General features: G+C 44.6%; 1 long non-coding RNA gene across 1 annotated transcript; it reads left to right on the plus strand.

Moving 5' to 3' along the window:
• LOC148003658 (uncharacterized) lies at positions 1-17,530 on the plus strand. Its single transcript, XR_015629050.1, has 2 exons — positions 1-269; positions 17,254-17,530. It is a non-coding gene; the product is annotated as an uncharacterized LOC148003658 (long non-coding RNA).
• The last annotated feature ends 329 nt before the right edge of the window (positions 17,531-17,859 follow it).

A 17,859-nucleotide genomic window follows, 5' to 3' on the forward strand; every position in this document is an offset into this window, starting at 1 on the left:
CATGATCACACATGGTTGTGGCTGGCAGCCCAGACAGACACGACTGTTTTGGCTTCTGTCGTTTCTATTTTTCTGCTATCACCAGGCATGCACTCAAGGTCCTGGATCTGATTGGAAGTGGTGGCCAACCCAAGTGCCTGCTGGCGCCCCCTGGTGGAAGAGCAAAGGATAAAAAAACACCATCTGGCCCAGGAAGGAAAAAAAAAAGATAAGGTCCAGGAAAGGGGGAGCTGCGTGGATCTTCCCAGCCGAGTTTAAAGAGCTATACTGTGAGTCTTCCTACTGTCCTCCATAGGTAAATGATTTACCGTGACTTAAGAGTCAGCAAACACAACAGCTCTGATCCTCAAATGGACTTTGATGATGGAGGCAGAGAGGTTTTTTTTTTTTCAACCTTGGCTCCCTTTGGAGGCCCCACAGCCCTCAGGAGACTTAGAAGGTCATTCGTTCAGGGCTTTCCCAGAACTCAGGGCTGTGGCTTGAGCAGGAGGCGTTTAGCGTTTACTCCCACCGAGTTGGGATTTTTATTGCTAGGTCATCATCTAGGAGGTGTGAAAGCTTTGTACAAATCTTGCAGAACAGTACTGCCTTGGGGAGGGCATCAGGACAGGAAGGGGCTCCAAGCGCCTAGCTTCTCCCACACAGGAAGCATCAGGGATCTTGCAAAACCTAGATTTGTCATGAGTGGGTCTGGGTGGGACCTGAGGTCTTTCCAACACTCAGAAGGACCGTGCTGGAGCATAAACCTGCTGTGGGCCTAGGTCCCTTTCCTTACAGCTGTCTGACCTACGACTCAGGAAAAAAAACCAAAGCTGGGAACCTGCATTCCCTGGAAAGGGCCTACATGATCTCGAGCAACTGGGAAGTGGTGTCCCATGAGGAATGTTTACTTTGAAGGCCAGTAAGATGACCCAATGGGGGAAAGGGGCTTTTGCTAGCCAAGTCTGACCGCCTAAATTTAATTTCTCGAACCCACATGGTGGAGGGAGAGAACTGACTCCTGAAGGCTGTTCTTATGGAAACCATGGCAACGCATGCACGCACGCACGCACGCACGCACGCATGCACGCATCCCCAAGTAAGTAAATAATTTTTAAAACAGCAAAACCAAAGAATGCTCACTGCTATTGCCTCCCCACCCCGCTTCCCCAGGCAATTTTATCAAATAAGCCCAGGTGATGATAATCTCAACTACTTTTTGTTTGGCTTCAAAATACAGTCGTAAAAATAGTTTTGACAGGCAGGTGTGCGCGAGACAGTTTAAAGCAGGGCTAAAAAGCAACTGTAATATCCCTTTGTGTAATCTTGTTCTTTAAAAATTTTACGGAGATTAACCTATATATTGTTTTTTAATTTCTCTTAAAGTGTGTACTTGGAACATCCTGTGCTGTTGATGTTTACTGGCCTTCCTTTTTCCCTGGTGCTAGCTGACCTAGATGGTGTTTATAGCACTTAAGGGTTAGAACTGTAGACATGGGGCCTGAAAGGTCTGGGAGGATCAGTCTTCTGGTGCTGAGAAGAGGAAGCTGTAGTAAGTCTATTTGGCACTAAAGGGGGATAGAGAAGGCCAGTGAAGGGTACCCACTCTCTGCCTCTGGGTCGTGCTGACTGCTTGCTGATCAAAGGCCTGGTTTATTTTGGTTTCTTTGTCTGGGAGCATAACCAATTTCCATGAGTAGTTATCTGACATCTTGATGCACGTTTACAGATCGATGAGTAGATGATCCAAGTCAATGGTCCATATACTTATAGATAGGAGAGGAAGGTCGGACAAGATGATGACAGTCGTGGAAACAAGACATTCATAACTCGGTTTCCCATTGCCTGGGACTTTCTATAAATAAGACATCATTAATCTTTGGAAGTGCCTAGGTAGCATACCTTTGGGTAAACGTACTACTCTTTTATCAGATTTTAAGATTTTGTATACAGTACGTACTTAATTTTTTTTCTAGGAGAGCTGGTGGATGACACACTGCTGAATGGGGTAGGGGTCGCTTCTTGGAGGGCTAACAGTGACCATGGGGGGTGGGGAGGGATGGGGAGACTACTGAAATATGTATGCAGCTCTTTCTGCCCATGATCCGGGGACTTTTTCCTAGGCAGAAGGAGCGAGTACCTGGGCTTCTAGGCATAGCTATAATTTTTTTCTAAAACACCATCTCATTATGTAGCCCAGGCTGGCCCCAAACTTGCAAACCTTCTGCTTCAGCCTCCTGAGTGCTGAGATTACAGGCATATGTCACCACGCCTAGCTTCCATTTTTGAATTCTTTTGAATTCTTTCCCCCCACAGTAGTCTAAGCATACAGCACAGAGCAGTGTTGGGACATCAACATTCCTACAGGGAGCAGTGAGATTTTTCAGGAGGTGTGGCTAAATAGAAACTCACACTTCCTTGTTAAGTATGCTAAAAGAATACCAGAGAGATAAGGTTCTAGGTGGTTAAAACAGCAAAAGGGGACTGAGAAACGGGCAACTCTGAAGGTAGCAAGATTCTGTTTAACTGAAGCATCTGCGACAGATTCAAGGACTTGATGTCTGATATTGAGGAAACGGGACTCAAGGAGAGTGACTTCCGGGTTCGCTTCACCCATGGGGGGGGGCGTGGGGAGGGGAGGGTGAAACCTGCCCTTGTGTCCCAACCTTGGCCATGGTGTCTGCTGAGTTCTTTCATATCCAATCAACCCTCCCCTTCCACACTTTGGCCTACTGAGGTAAATATGAGCAGCATGTGCTCCTCGCGTCCCCTGCCTTCATTCCGCTGGGATCCCTGTTCCCTCTAGCGCTTCGCTCCAGGGGTCCAGGATCCTCAAGGTTTCCTTTTATGGAAAAAAAAAGGGACTAAATAACCGACCTAGAGTGTTAGTCTGCTTCCTACCCGGCCTAAGTATGACAGACATTTGTCCCCTAAGGCTAAATTCGCTTCAGCGCTAAATTGCCTATGACGCTGAAGACATCACAGATGTCCCCTTAGCTCCAGCAGGCCCCCTTCTCCGCAGCTGTACCCTGGCTCTGTACCTCGGCATCTTCTCTCACCATCTCAACCAAAGTTACTAACCTTTGTCTTTAATTTAAAAAAAAGAAAAAGAAACAAAGTTGGAGTTTGTTCAGAATAGGGTTGTTGCCTGTCTGTCTGAGTAATTGACTGACTGATTGTGAGACCAAACTGGCCTTAGACTTGCTACATAGCCCGTGATGGTCTTACACTCTGCAGTACTCAGTCTCAGCCTTTGTGAATAGTGGGGTTATGGGCAGGCGTTCCCATAACTGTCTAAGGATAGCTTTGAGATTCTTTGAGAAAAGACCTCACGTAGCCCAGGGTAGCCTTGACCCAAACATGTAGTTGTGGGTGACATTTTGTTCTCCTGACTTCATTTCCTAAGTTCTGGGATCACATTCATATGTCACTATACCTAACCAAAAATGTAAACATTTTATTTTTTGATTCATTTGTGTGTGTGTGTGTGTGTGTGTGTGTGTGTGTGTGTGTGTGTGTGTACACGCGTATGTGTCCAGGGTGGCCAGAGGACAGCTTTGAACCTCTGGCACTGGACTTATGGGTGGTCCTGAGTCATTCATCTGGTTTCTGGAAACTGAACACCAGTCCTCCAAAGAGCCGTTCAGTGCTCTGACCTGCTGAGCAAATCCCCAGCCACAGGTTTTAAACTTTTTTTTTAATCAGTGTATCTTCATTGTACATAAAAATAGTTTTCACAGAGACATCTTCATATCCTACAAGTATATACTTTGACTACATATATGTAAACGATTTTAAGTATTTATAGACACGAGAGAACATGTCATTCCTTCCTTACATCCTTCCTTACCGTTTTGTTTTATTTGCTTTTTTTCTGAGACAAGGTTTCATCATGTAGCTTAGGCTAGCCTCAAACTTGCCGTGTAGCCCAGTCTAGTGCTATCTCAGCCTCCAGAATGCCGGGACTAAAGACAAGCACTGCCACTCCTGGCAAAAACGTGTCTTTGTGAATCTGACTTATTTAGCTTTATATGATGATCTCCAGTTGCACTCATTTTCCTGCAAACAACATAAATTTGTTCTTCTTTATGGCCGGTTGATACTCCATCATGAATATACGCCGTTTCTTTATCCGTTCGTGTCTTGACAGACACCTAGGTGGATTCCATGGATATTCCATTATTGTGAATAATGTCATAATAAACATGGCTGTGTAAATGTCTCTGGTGGGTTGACTCAGATTCTTCTAGAATATATATCTTCTAGAGTGGTACAGCTGGGTTATGTGGTGATTCCATATTTATTTCTTCAAGAAGCCTTCTTACCGATTTTCCATAGTGGATGGACTAGAAGCATATAGATTCTTTTCAGATCTATTTGCATATTTATTTTACATGTATGAGTGTTTTCCTTGCATGTAAATATGTACACAGGTGTATATCCCTGGTATCGTGGAGGCCAGAAGAGAACGACAGATCCCCTGGAGTTAATGGTGGTTCTGAACCACCACGTGGGTACTGGGAAATGAACCCTGCGTCTCTGCAAGAGCAACGTGTGCTCTAAGCCACTGAACCATCATCTGTCTAGCTCCTGCCCGAGTAACATATGATAATTGCCTTTGAGAGATGGCTCAGTGGGTAAGAGCACTCAATGTGCAGCCATGCAGACCCAATTGGAATTGCCAGTACCCACAGAAATACAAGATGTAGCTGTAGTTGTTACCTAGAGTGCTACGGAGGGCAGAGACAAGATCACTGGCTGCCAGTCTAACTCCCAGTACAGTGACAGACCCTGTCTCAGGGGAGTGAGGAGGAGAATAATGGGGTAGGACACCTGATGCTTTCCTCTGGCCTCCACATGTTCATGTATGGATGTATGTAGATACACATACAAGTACACATACTCCTCTTGATACACACCAGTTCTCAACAAACAGCGCTAGTTGCTTATTTCCTTCTTTAAAACAGGGTGTGTGTTTGTGTGTGTGTTTGTGTTGGATGTACGCCATTCACATGTGTGTGTTGCTGCACTTGTCCGTGAGAACACAAGTAGAGGCCAGAGGTTGACATCCAGATGTCTTTCCTCAATTGCTCTCACTGAATGTGAGCTGGCCACTTTGGCTAGACTAGCTGCTCGGTCACCTCCAGGATCCCCCTGTTTCTATCTCCTGACACTGGGATTGCAGGCGTGACCTGTCTCACTTGCCTTTTGCTTCTGGGGAATACAAATTGAGGTCCTCCGGTTTGTGTGGCCAGCACCTTACTCACTGGAACATCTCCCTAGGCCTTCTTTGTGTTTTTAATGCTAGCCATTTTGACTGGGGTAAGACAGATCTCAGTGTCATTTGTGTTCAAAATCTCTTGATGACCAAAGGTGTTGAATGTTATTTCATACATGTATTAGCTATTCACAGTTCATAGTTTCAGAATTACCTGTTGGCCTGTTGATTTCATTAATCCATTTATTGACTGCAGCTTCCTTCCTTCCTTTTTTCCTTTAGTTGGAGAATTCCTTCCTTCTTTCCTTTATCATTTTTAGTTCTTCATATATTGCAGATGCCAGTTCTGATCAGATATGTAATACCTAGTTTGTTTATTTTTTAATTCCGTAGGCTGTCTCTTCAGCTATTGCTCCCTTTCATGATCATTCCCTTTGTTGTGAGAAGGGTTTAGAAGATGGTGTAATTTCACCTGTCAATTCTTGCTTTTATATCCTGATTTGCCACAGCCCTTATCAGAAAGGCCTTGCCTGTGCCTGTGTCCTGAAGTGTTCTTTGACCCATTTTGGATTGATTTTTGCACAGCCTGAGAGATAGAGACCTAGTTTCATGCTTTCTACATGTGGACTTACATCCATTTCCCCCAGCACCATTAGTTGAAGTGGCTGTCTTTTTATTTTCCATGTATGTTTTGGGCATCTTTGTCAAAAGTCGGGTAGCCCATACGGGCATAGGTTTATTCTCAATTTTTTTTAAGATTTATTTATTATATATAAGTACACTGCAGCTGTCTTCAGACACACCAGAAGAGGGCATCAGATCTCATTACAGATGGTTGTGAGCCACCATGTGGTTGCTGGGATTTGAACTCAGGACCTCTGGAAGAGCAGTCAGTGCTCTTAACCGCTGAACCATCTCTACAGCCCCTATTCTCAAACTCTTTATTCCACTAGTGTGTCTGTTTATCTACCAGCAATGTGCTCAGGTGTGAGCTCTCCTTGTTACTAAAACTCTGCAGTATAACTTGTAACAATAAATTGTTTTTTTTTTCTTTTGCCAGGCATTGCTTTGGATATACCTGGTGTCCTTTGTGATTTTATCTGAATTTTGAGACTTTTTCTTATTTCTACAGTGAAAAGCACTGTAAGAGTGTGTGTGTGCCTGCGTATGCACACACATAAGAAGACACCTGTAAACACACATAGAAGACAGGAGAAGACATCAGGTCTATAGCTTGATCTTTCTCTGCCTTATTCCTTGGAGACATGGTCTTGCTGAACCTGGAGCTAGGCTGGCAGCTGTCTAATCCCAGTGATCCTCCTGCCTCCATTCTCCACTGTGCCAGGAATTTCACATGCCCAGCCTTTCACACCGGTTCTGTATATTCGAACTCAACTCATGTCCTCATGCATGCAACACAGGCATTCCTACTCATTACTACTTTTTTTTCTTTTTTTTTTTTTTCTGGAGCTGGGGACCGAACCCAGGGCCTTGTGCTTGCTAGGCAAGTGCTCTACCACTGAGCTAAATCCCCAACCCCCTCACTACTACTTTTAAAGATTTAGTTTTATTAATTAAATTCTCATCCATGTGTTTTTTTGTGTAGGTATCTATGTGTGGGTATGAATGGATATTCTATGTGAGTAGGAGTGCAGGGTCCTGTGGAAGTCTGAGGCATCCGATCCCTTTGGGAGTTAGAGTCAGTTATGAACCACCTGACGTGGATGCCAAGAACTGTACCTGGGCCTTCTGTACGAGAAGTACAGTCTTAACTTCTGAGCCATCTCTGCAGCTCCTTAATATAACATTTTTACCAATTCATTAAGAACCTTACACACACACACACACACACACACACACACACACACACACACACACAATTTGACCTCCCTAGCATCTCCGATCCAGATATAGATCCTTCCCCATTGTCTACCCCTCTCAACTTTATTTCTTCTTTTAAAAATATATACACGCATTGATTATTTGAGAATGCCACTCAGTGTATTTTGACCATATTCACCTTCCCCACTGGAAGAAATTATCTTCCAGATCTACCCTCAATTCCCTACTCCCCCAGCCTACAGCATGTCCTCTTATTTGTATTATAACCTATTGTGTCTAATTCGTGTTGCCCATATACTCCTGGGTGTAAGACCACCTACTGGAGTATTGTCAACCAACCAGGAGCTTCATCCTTTGAAAATCTGACCTTCTCTCACCTAAAAGCCATCAACTGCCCATAGCTCCCCCATCAGCAGTGGGGTTTGTGAATCCCTTTTCCCTCCGTGGTAGAATGTTGAATGCCTTGATCTTGTGGAGGCAACCATTTGTGCTGTGAGGGTATGAGTATAGCCATATTGTCAGGTCCAGAAGACACTCTGGTCCTCCCTGATCTCTGGCTCTTGTAATAGTTCCACCTCACTTTCCACCCTGGTTCTTGAGTCTTGTAGGGTTAGATATTCCATTTATGAATGAACACTCCAGGGATGCTCTCCATATTTTTGACAGTTGTGAGTTTCTGTGCGAACCACCATCTACTGCCCAAAGAAACTGCTCTAACCAAGTCTGAGTGCTGTACTAACATCGAGAGATGTCATTTAAAGAGAAAAATATGGGGTTGGGGATTTAGCTCAGTGGTAGAGCGCTTGCCTAGGAAGGCAAGGCCCTGGGTTCGGTCCCCAGCTCCGAAAAAAAGAACCAAAAAAAAAAAAAATAAAGAGAAAAATATTACTAGTAGGTTCACCTATGGGGCACAATAAGTTTTGTAATTTTAGTAAACATGTGGAATACCACAAAGGGTTTAGGGAGATAGTTATGTGGATAGAATGCTTGTCATGCAAGCATGAAGACAAGCCAGTCAGGCTTGGTAGCTCACCTGCAAACCCAGAGATCAGGATGTGGAGACAAGGGATTCCCCAGGTCAAGCCGGCTATTGAGAGGCGCCCAATTATGAGCTCTGTGTTCAAGAAGGGACCTTAGCTTCCACGAGAGGCAAAAGATGAAGACACAAAATGTCGGTCTCTAGAATCCATATACATGTGCACCCCCACATGTGAACCGATGTTTACCACCGCCCACAAGTGGTCCTAACCACAGGTACCCTGTGCTCACTGTGCTCACACACATACAACAAACAGTCTGGATGGGAATAGATGAGATAAAGGAGATATTTGATGGAGTCCTGAAGATCTACTTTTAAAGAAAGGTGTGCTGGCTACTTCTATGTTAATTGGACACAAGCTAGAGTCATTTGTGAAGAGAGAACACCCATTGAAAAAAATGCCTCCATAAGCTTAGGCAAGTATGCAGTGCGTTTTCTTAGTTAGTCATTGATGTAGGAGGGCCTCCACTGTGGGTGGTTCAATCCCTAGGCAGGTGGTCCTGAAGGATGACTACGAGCTATGAGAGGAAGTAAATCCTTTCCTCCTCACTGTTGATTTTGGCTGTGGTGTTATCACAGCAATGGAAAGCCAGACAGGAGAGCAGGAAGGATGTAGTGGGTTGACCTAATGCTGTTTGTGTTCTAATGTTAATTTTGGGCTCCCAAGACTGGTTGCCTCAGAGACGAGAGAGTCCACACATTATCACTAAGTGACCCTGTCTCCAAGTTATTTCTGATTGGTAAATAAAGATGCCAACAGTTAATAGCTGGGCAGAAGAGACATAGGTGGCATTGAGGTTTCAAGGACTTGGGGGTCAAAGGAGAAGCAAGAGGAAGAAGGGGGTGCAAGAGAGGAGGAATGAGCATCCACCGTGGGTTAGAAGTTCAGAGAATGTAGCACTGAGGTCTGGCCAATTGGAGTTTAGAGCAGTGCAAATAAAACACAGTAAGTAGTAAATTGGGGTTAAAGAGGGAAGGATCTATGCAAAGGTCCTGAGACAAGGGCATGCTGTATTTGTGAGAAGAGCTGTTGGAGTTTAGGGTGAGGCAATGGGAGGAGAAATAAGTGGGATCTTACAGCTTTCATTCGGGAATCTGATTGAGAACCAGAGACCAAGGAGAGACCTTTAAGAAGAGGCACAGAACATTTCTTGGGTCATCCTTTGCCTTCTCCTGAGGTTTTCTCTCTATTCTGCAGACAATTGTAGGCTGTCATCATGTGGGGACAATACTGTTTCCTCCAGGGTCTCATGGTAGCATACTGAGTCATCATGCTGGGGACAGTACTGTCTCCTTCAGGTCCTATGGCAGTGTACTGACTGACCATGTTGGGATAGTGTTGTCTTCTCCAGAGTCCTTTGGTAGAATACTGAGTGATTGTATTGGGACGATGCTGTCACCTTCAGGGGCCTCTGGTAACAAACTGAATGTGCTTGTTTGGTCCAAGGACAGTTGAAAAGACTCTTCTTTTCCTTAAGGGTTAGTGTTTTTTAGGAACTAACAGAAAAAGACATGAAATCTCAATCTATAAAAGTGAGAGAGAGAGGGGTGGGAGGGGGAGAGGGAGAGGGAGAGGGAGAGAGAGAACTATTATAATCCAAGAGGGTCACAAAAAGAGGAAGAAGCATCAGAACTTGTTTAGCACATCCTCATGGTGCTCACCAAGGTCAAATATGCCTCTGCTATGTCCACTTTTCTTCCAATTACATATTCATTCAGTAGGACCGAATGTCAGCAAATACAGTGAGTCATCACAGAAGTCTGTATGGTCACAGCTTAGCAAGGAGGAACCAACAGACCAACAGAACTGCAGTGCTGGGACTCCGAAATTGAAAGATCAAAGGCCACCACTTCATCCTCTGTAGAGAGCCCTAGTGGAAAGGAAACATACCAGGTGGAATATGAAATGGCCTTTCTCCTGTCCCGTTGTTAGTGTTGAATACTGACAGCCTGTGAGGCACAAAGTAGACATGGAGAATCTAAAGGTGATTGAGATGGTCTGTATCCAAGGGGGGAGTTCGCGTGGGAGACTAGCTCACTGCACTGCAATGTAATACACTACTATAGAAGATTGGTCAAGTAACAGTGGTGGCTCATAAGGTTCAGCCATGAATGTTTCACAACTAGAATATGTTGGAGAGGAAGACCTTGGATTCAACCTTGCATCTGAAGCCACCCTGTTATTCCTCCCATTTTGAATGATGGTGTCAAAATGGGATTGTGGGAAATGTTCTCGCTGTGCTCACACAACTGCCCTGAACTCCGTGCAAAAGACCACAGTTGGTATGTCAGTTGGTCTTCAATGTCAACTTGACATAAGCTAGCGTCATCTGAGACGAGTTAACTTCAATCGAGGAAAAAAATACCTTCATATGATCAGGCTCTAGTATTTTCTTAATTATTCACTGAGGTAGGAGGGTCTAGTCATTGTGGGTGGTGCTACTCCTAGGTTGATCAGTTCTGTAAGAAGCTAGGCTGAGCAAGCCATAAAGAGCCAACCAGTAAGCATCACTCCTCCACGGCCTCTCCATCAGCTCCTGCCTCCAGATTCCTGTCCTGTTTGACTCTGAAATTGAAAGGAAGATCATCCTCTGTAAACAGCCCTGGTGGGGAGAAAATACAATAGGTGGAATATGGAGAGAGTTCTCCCTCCTTCCTCCGTATAAATGAGGGAAGGCATGGCCAGGTACTGGATTGTGTGAGAAATGACAAGAAACTGACAACCCAATTCAAACCTCCTAGTATTGTGGTTGTATGAGAATCTGGGAGAGCAATTATCTTAGTTAGGGTTACTATTAGTTTGATGAAACACCATGACCAAAAGCAATTTAGGGAGGTTTTATATGGGAGGTTATTTTCCTTACATTTCTACATTACAGTTCTACTACACGGCTGGTTGTCCTGTGTCCTATGAGAAAGCAGGCTGAACCAGCCATAAAGAACACTGAGATCACGTATCTAGCAAGTTCTGTTGGTCCTTTGGGTCCTCTCTGATAAGCTATGACCATACAATTCAATGTGGAGTCCTATTTGCTGACACCAACCCTGCAATGATAAATAAACTTAGCGAACTTGAAGCTGTCAAACAGTTGGCTGAGAAATTATAGAAAGAGTGTATTAGAACCTGCTGTTGTTCAGAAAAGTAAAAGTCTTCAGACTATCTGTTGGCTTCCGCAGGCCAGGCTGTTGGCCGCTCAGTTGCTCGGTCTCTTGGTAAGTCAGTTGGTATCTTTTTGCTCAGCCTTGGGGGCGGTTAGAACAATAATGGCCCACGTCAAGCCGGACACTGTTCTCTTCTTCTCTTGGAGCCCCATCTCTGTCCTACAGACTCAGCTAACTCTTTGGTCTTTCATCACAGACCATAAAACACCCTTAGGGCGTTTTGCAACACCGTCTGTGCTCTGATAGTCATTCATACTGTTTCCCTTTCTTCGTGATGCACTCCGCTACCAGAGTGGACTGAGTCCTTCCTGAGTCCAAGCAATGCTTCGTTCATATTTCTCTTTAGTGTTTGCTCCCACTGCCAGACTACAGTGCAGTCTCACAGGAGGTGGATAGTCTATGAACACATTGTGTGTGTGTGTGTGTGTGTGTGTGTGTGTGTGTGTGTGTGTGAGGTGTGTGTGTGGGGGGTTGTGTGTGTGGGGTGTGTGTGTGTGGTGTGTGTGTGTGTGTGTGTGTGTGTGTAAGAGTGAGTAGGGCCCACCAACCTTTGTTACAAGAGTGACTTTGTGTGTGATTTGTTGGAAGCAGGCTAAGCAGGATGTCTGGGTGGACAGCACATGGTTCACCGCTGCTGTGAGACCTCCACAGACCCAAGGCTAAGTATGTCTGAAAGTTGATGCCTTGCAGGGGCAGAAACTAACTCCCATCAAACCTATATGAAAGGTCGTTACCATTTACCCCAACTTGGACTACAGAGACCTCAGGTTATGCTGGAGACACTTCATTTGGGGGGAATTTAATCTTTTTTTTAAAACACATTATATTACCTTACTGAAGAGAGTTGGTTTGTTTTTTTTTTTTTTTTTTTTTTTTGGTTTGTTTTGGGTTTGTTTGTTTGTTTGTTTTGAGAATGACAAACATGAGAACAACATGATTTATTTCTTCTCACTACAGCCATTTATTGAGATGGAAAGTGATTCTTCAGGCAAGATGAGTGCTCGAGCTTCTGGTTAGGTATACATCCAAAGTGTCGTAATGTCACACTCGAAGGCAGACTTTATACGCCTTCTAGACACGCTCTTAGTTGGTAGCCACCAGAGAACTCATTAATCCATTCAAGCTGGCATCAGATGAGCTGCTGCTTCTCTGAGGATTTGTTTTTTAATGCAAGTGTAGACGCTGCACATTTTTAGTCTTGGTAGGTGCTGAGCACTTGAACTCAGGAGAGAGTGATTTGGTCACCCATTCGAGAACTTTTCTCTGGCCCTTAAAGAAGTATATTACATATTCCTTCTTGGGCTTAAAGGAATTATGGCAATGAATTGTCTTTAGTCTACCCCTTCAGGGAAAATTATACCAATGGAGTATGGGTTTCTAGACTTACCTTTTCTCTTTGCTGGAATCTCTATCTGGCAAAAGAAGCTTTGAGGGTAGAGAGCACAAGTCAATGTCTTGTGCACACCAGGCAAGGATTCTGTCACTGAGCCATACCCCCAGTTCCCAGGAACCAGTTTTTAGCCTATATTTTGAGGTATCAGATAACCAAATTATGAAATAACCAAGTATGTCTTATTAAACCTTCCTTTCCAAAGCTTGTGCCATCTGTCCTCTTTTCTAAGGAAAACAAAATGGCGGCAGGCCTCACTGGTGGCAATCAGTCACTATCAGTGATCGTTATGAGCATCCAGGATACGAGAGTCACTGTTCTGGTTACAATGAATTGAATGAAGAATATGCGAGCTCGAGAAATGGCACAGTGTTAAGAGCATTGGCTGTCCGTCCATAGGAACCAAGTTCAAATCTCAGGAACTACACGGTAATTCACAACCACCTCTAACCCTAGTTCCGGACTTTCTTCTGACTCCATAGGCACTGTACACACATGATACAATGGCTAGACACACATGCAGGCAAAACACTCATACATATAAAATAAAAATAGATGCATATTTTTTTTAAAGAGAGAAGAATGTGCCTTGCTTTATGCCATTAGAAGCTTCCAAAGCTGAAGGGTCACGTGATCCATCTCTCCTAGGGCTTTCCTCCCACGACAGAAGAGATGAACCCCAACCTTTCCCATGTAGGTTCTTATTCATTTTGTCTGTCAGGGACACTGCTGCCTCCTTAATGTTCCTAAATAAGCATTCTCTTTGTTTACTTAGCTAAGCAACAGTGTCTTGCTGTGTAGTTCAGGTGGCCTTAAACTTGCTATGTAGCCTACGATGGCCTTAAATGTGTGAGCTTTGACCTCCCAAGTACTGGCAAGATAGACACAAGCCACCGTGCTCCTGGCTAAATAAATATTCCACGTGTGTTATTTTATGGACTTAATACACCCCACGGGTTCAAGTCCATTTCATAATTTGGATGTCAAAGAGCTTCTAAAAACCTGGAAAGAAATGATTTACTGCTCTGATTTCTCACAAGCCCCCCCCCCCATTCTAAAATTTCTGTTTGGTTAAATTGGTCAGATCACACACTACAGTAAAGGTGCATCCACTGTAATCCACTCCTTCATTCATACGGCCAAGAATGCAGTGGCTGCTTCTGTGTGGCCAGGCTGTGATGGGAGGCTTTCACACACACACACACACACACACACACACACACACACACACACACAAAAACATATTGTTTAGTTGAGGACATGTCAAATGGATTGACCATAGCAATGCTGGAGGAGCCTTGATGGGAGTCACAGTATACTTAATTTAGCCTTGGAGAAGTTGAAGAATGCAATCCAGAGGGGGAAGGGAAAAGGAGGGAGGGGGAGAGAGGGAGGGAGAGAGAGAGTGGGCTAGAGAATCAGTCAAAACACAATGAATGGACAATGGTGGACAGAAGTTTTAGCACAAGTTGAAAGTAGCCTGCACCGGACAAGAAAACTGTCTAATGGTCCTGCGAGATGAATTGGAGTAACTGAGAAGTTACGGTCAGAATGGAATTCAGGATATAACGTAACATACGTATGTGAGTGTGAAGTGTAAGGCAAACTCGAAGAAGGGAGATTAAGAGGCAGGCAAGGTCAGATAACCGGAGGCCTCACAAGCTGGCTAGGGCACAGCCGTTACAGGTCTGGAGCATTCAGGCATCACAGTTAGATTGGATTGGATTGGGGACAGTCTTACACTGTCTGTCTATCTGTCTCATCGTCGTGGCCGTGCCTGTCAATCTGTGCTGTTTTCGGTATTAACAAAAACCTTTCCCTATCACGAAGCTCAAACCCCAGAATGCCTCTCTTTTAACTACCTCAGCACCCAGGCACCCGTTTGTATTCATTCATAACATGTGTGTATTTTCCCTGGCATCATTATGTAGTAACCACGCACAGGTCTGTACGAATATTCAACTTGAGGTGTATGTCTTATATTTACAACAATGTCATTAATTACTGCCGTTGTAACTCAGGCTAGGCTCAGACTGGTTATGTAGCTCAGGCTGAAATGGGACCTAACATATGCCCGTCATAACCTTCAGAGTGCTGGGATTACAGGTGAGTGCCATCCACCTGCTGTGCACCCCACCTAGTTTCAGCCATAGCCCAATAGAACATAGCTAAAACATAATGGATGGGTATGTTTTGATAAAAACTTCGTAAAACTAGGCAGCTGCAGGTCAGCTTTGTCTCGAAGGATGTAGTTTGATGATCCATAAATCACAGGGTCTGCAGAAACCAACACACAAGTGTTGAATTGAGATGTGACTGCACCCGCCTCATTCAAAGACTGATTGCTTGGGGGTATTATTAACACGAGAAGCTTTCCTCCCCGGGATTATTAATAATCTCTTTAAAACTATTTGACCTCTGATTCATCCTGAAAGTCTAAGAAATTCACTCAAACCATACCTTGAGCCTCAGGCTTAGGTTTGAGAACATCAGAGCTCTTCAGCGAATACAGAGGCAAGCGGGTGAGCCGGTCATGTTTCTTTCATACAAGGCTCTCATCACAGAGACAGTATCCGCCCCCGCTCCATGGGCGCATGCTTATAATCACATGCTAACACATGGAGGCGTCATTACTCTTTCTCTGGTGCTTTGCTGCGTAGATATCTCTTTTTGGGGAGCTCTTGAATCTGCCTTCCACAAAGTTCTAGGAACTGGACACAGCCCTTCTGGCTTCCTGCAAGTCAAAACAAGTACAGCGTTTGTTGTCACCCCCAGTACTTGGCTCCTGACATTAACCTTGGACCTCTTCAGGGCTGCCTCTTCAGCGGTGTCTCTCTCAGCCCTGGCCGTGACCACTGACTTCATCTCTGAGAAGAGACAGGCATTTAGCACTTTTTCTCTTCCTCCCCGTCCTCACCAGAGCCTTCCTTATCATCCCTCTCATGGCAACCTAGACAGTTTTCCAGCCTGAACCTCTGAACCCTCTTAGTCTCTCCTCGCTACTCAGAACCAAGGATGTTCCCACATTTTCAGGTATGTGTTACAGCAACAGACTGGCTTTTCAGTGCCAGTTTTGTGCCGTAGATGATTAAAAAGAGAGAGAGAGAGAGAGAGAGAGAGAGAGAGAGAGAGAGAGAGAGAGAGAGAGACAGGATCTTGTTATATAGCCCTGGGAGGCCTTGAACTTGTGTCCTTTTGATTTCTACAGCCCAAATGTTAGCATTACTAGCATGTATTAGCATGCTCTGCTTTTCTTAGACTATTTTAGTATTGCTATAGTAGAATGCATAAATCATAATGTTTAATAATAAAAGATTTATTTACTAGTCAGAAGGCTGGGAGTACAGGAGTAACCTAGCAAGGGAGAGAGGGGGGTGCAGAGAGAAGAGAAGGGAGAGGGAAAGGGGGAGGGAGAAAAGGAGAGGGAGGGAGGGTGGGAGGGAGGGAGAAAGAGATCTGAATTAGATTTCTTGTTCAGCATCCACCCCCGTGATAACTAACCCACTCACTGGATAATGCTGTTCATCCACTGTGAGGAGGACAGAATCCTCCGGGTACAATCACCCCCTTAAAAGGCCATATCTGACATCACTATTGTATTGGAGATTAACATTCAGACATGTGTATCATTTTACCATCCTGTAGTTTGAAAATGGAATCTAGAGTAAGCAACTAGCATGTGCAGTTCAACCTGGGATTCAAACCTAGAACTGTCTGACCCCAAATGATGGTAAGTTTAAGGTTCAGTTGAATTTTATTGACCAAAGATATTTTATTTTATTAAATAAAAATTAAAGTGGAGTCTCACCCCGCAGGCAAGGCTGGTCTGAAATGCACTGTATAGAGCCCAGGCTGGCTTCAAACGCCTTGCGATCCTCTCCACTTTTAGGTTTACTTGTGCTAGAATTACAGGCGTGAGCCTGGCTTCGAGGATGCTGTGGAATCTCTTTTCCATCGTGTTCCCCTTATGCCCAGGTCTGTAGGTTACGCTAAACTTTGCCTAGAGTGGTTGGGCACGCAGCAAACATGAGGCACTGGCCCAGCTCCGAAAAAAAAAAAAAAAAAAAAAAGAACCAAAAAAAGAAATGAGTAAAGAGGGTAGAGGACCTGGGTTCGATTCCCAGTACACACTCCTGGCTCACGACTGTCTGTAAATCCAGATCCATGGGATCAAACACTCTTTTCTGGCCTCTAAGAGCACCAGGCAGGCATGAATGTGATGCACAAACATGCGGAAAAACATCCATACACTTTTTTTTTTTTAAAGAAATAAGCAAAAGGAACGCTCCTCCGGGCAATGGAGGAGGGGCACTCCGGGCGACTGTACCACTGAGACACTGGCTAGCAGAATTTCAGCTATGCAGAGTCAGTAGGTCTAGTGTTTCTCGCTAACTTCAAATCATACCCAGGCTTTGTGGTAATAACTGGTGGGCTGGAGAGAAATGCCTCCTGTCCCATGGCCCATTTGAGGCGCGTAATGAATGGCCCCTTACATAATGCTCCCTTGTACAGTTTGACCAAGCACACATTGCCAAGCCTCCAAAAACAGGGCTCAGGCCCAGGTTTTAAAAACCACCACCAACCAACCTGTACCCACAAACAGTCGTTCATTTATCTCTGTAGGAACCGAGCGACTTCACAAACGTTCCAAGCCAAACGGAGCGGGATGAACAACAAACACCAGCAGCTCGCTCGCTTGCTCGCATGATGTTTCCAGGAATCACCCTGCCCAGTAAAGAAAACAACGCCCAAAGTCTGCAAGTTAACCAGTTCAAGGCCACGAGTAAGAAGACTCTGCCTGGCGGGGGTGGGGGCGGGTGGGGGTGTCAAGGTTATTTTACAATTTAAAAGTACATAAATTAATGAAAACCCCTAGGCAATAAAGGAAAAGAAATCAGAATGTTCTGTTCCAACAGCGGCCATCCATTCTAGAGGCAAGGGTTGAATGGCAGCTGTGATGTTGTGTATGAGTGTCAAAAACCGGAAACCTAGATGTCCTCTGGTTTGGAGGTAGGGTTCTTAAACTAGTGTGGTCATGCGATGGTACCCATGAGAGTTCACCCTCCTTGTTTCTGGTGGAGTATGATAAAAAAAAAATCAATGGCACAAAATTATACACACACACACACACACACACACGCATAAGCACACGCACACACCCTTCCTTACACTCGCCTGTATTCATCGGGAAATGCAGAGCATCTCTGTCTTTTCCGGGAGCAAACAGCC

This window comes from Rattus norvegicus, chromosome 9 (assembly GCF_021556685.1).
Source record: "Rattus norvegicus strain SHRSP/BbbUtx chromosome 9, alternate assembly SHRSP_T2T, whole genome shotgun sequence".
Classification (NCBI taxonomy): domain Eukaryota; kingdom Metazoa; phylum Chordata; class Mammalia; order Rodentia; family Muridae; genus Rattus; species Rattus norvegicus.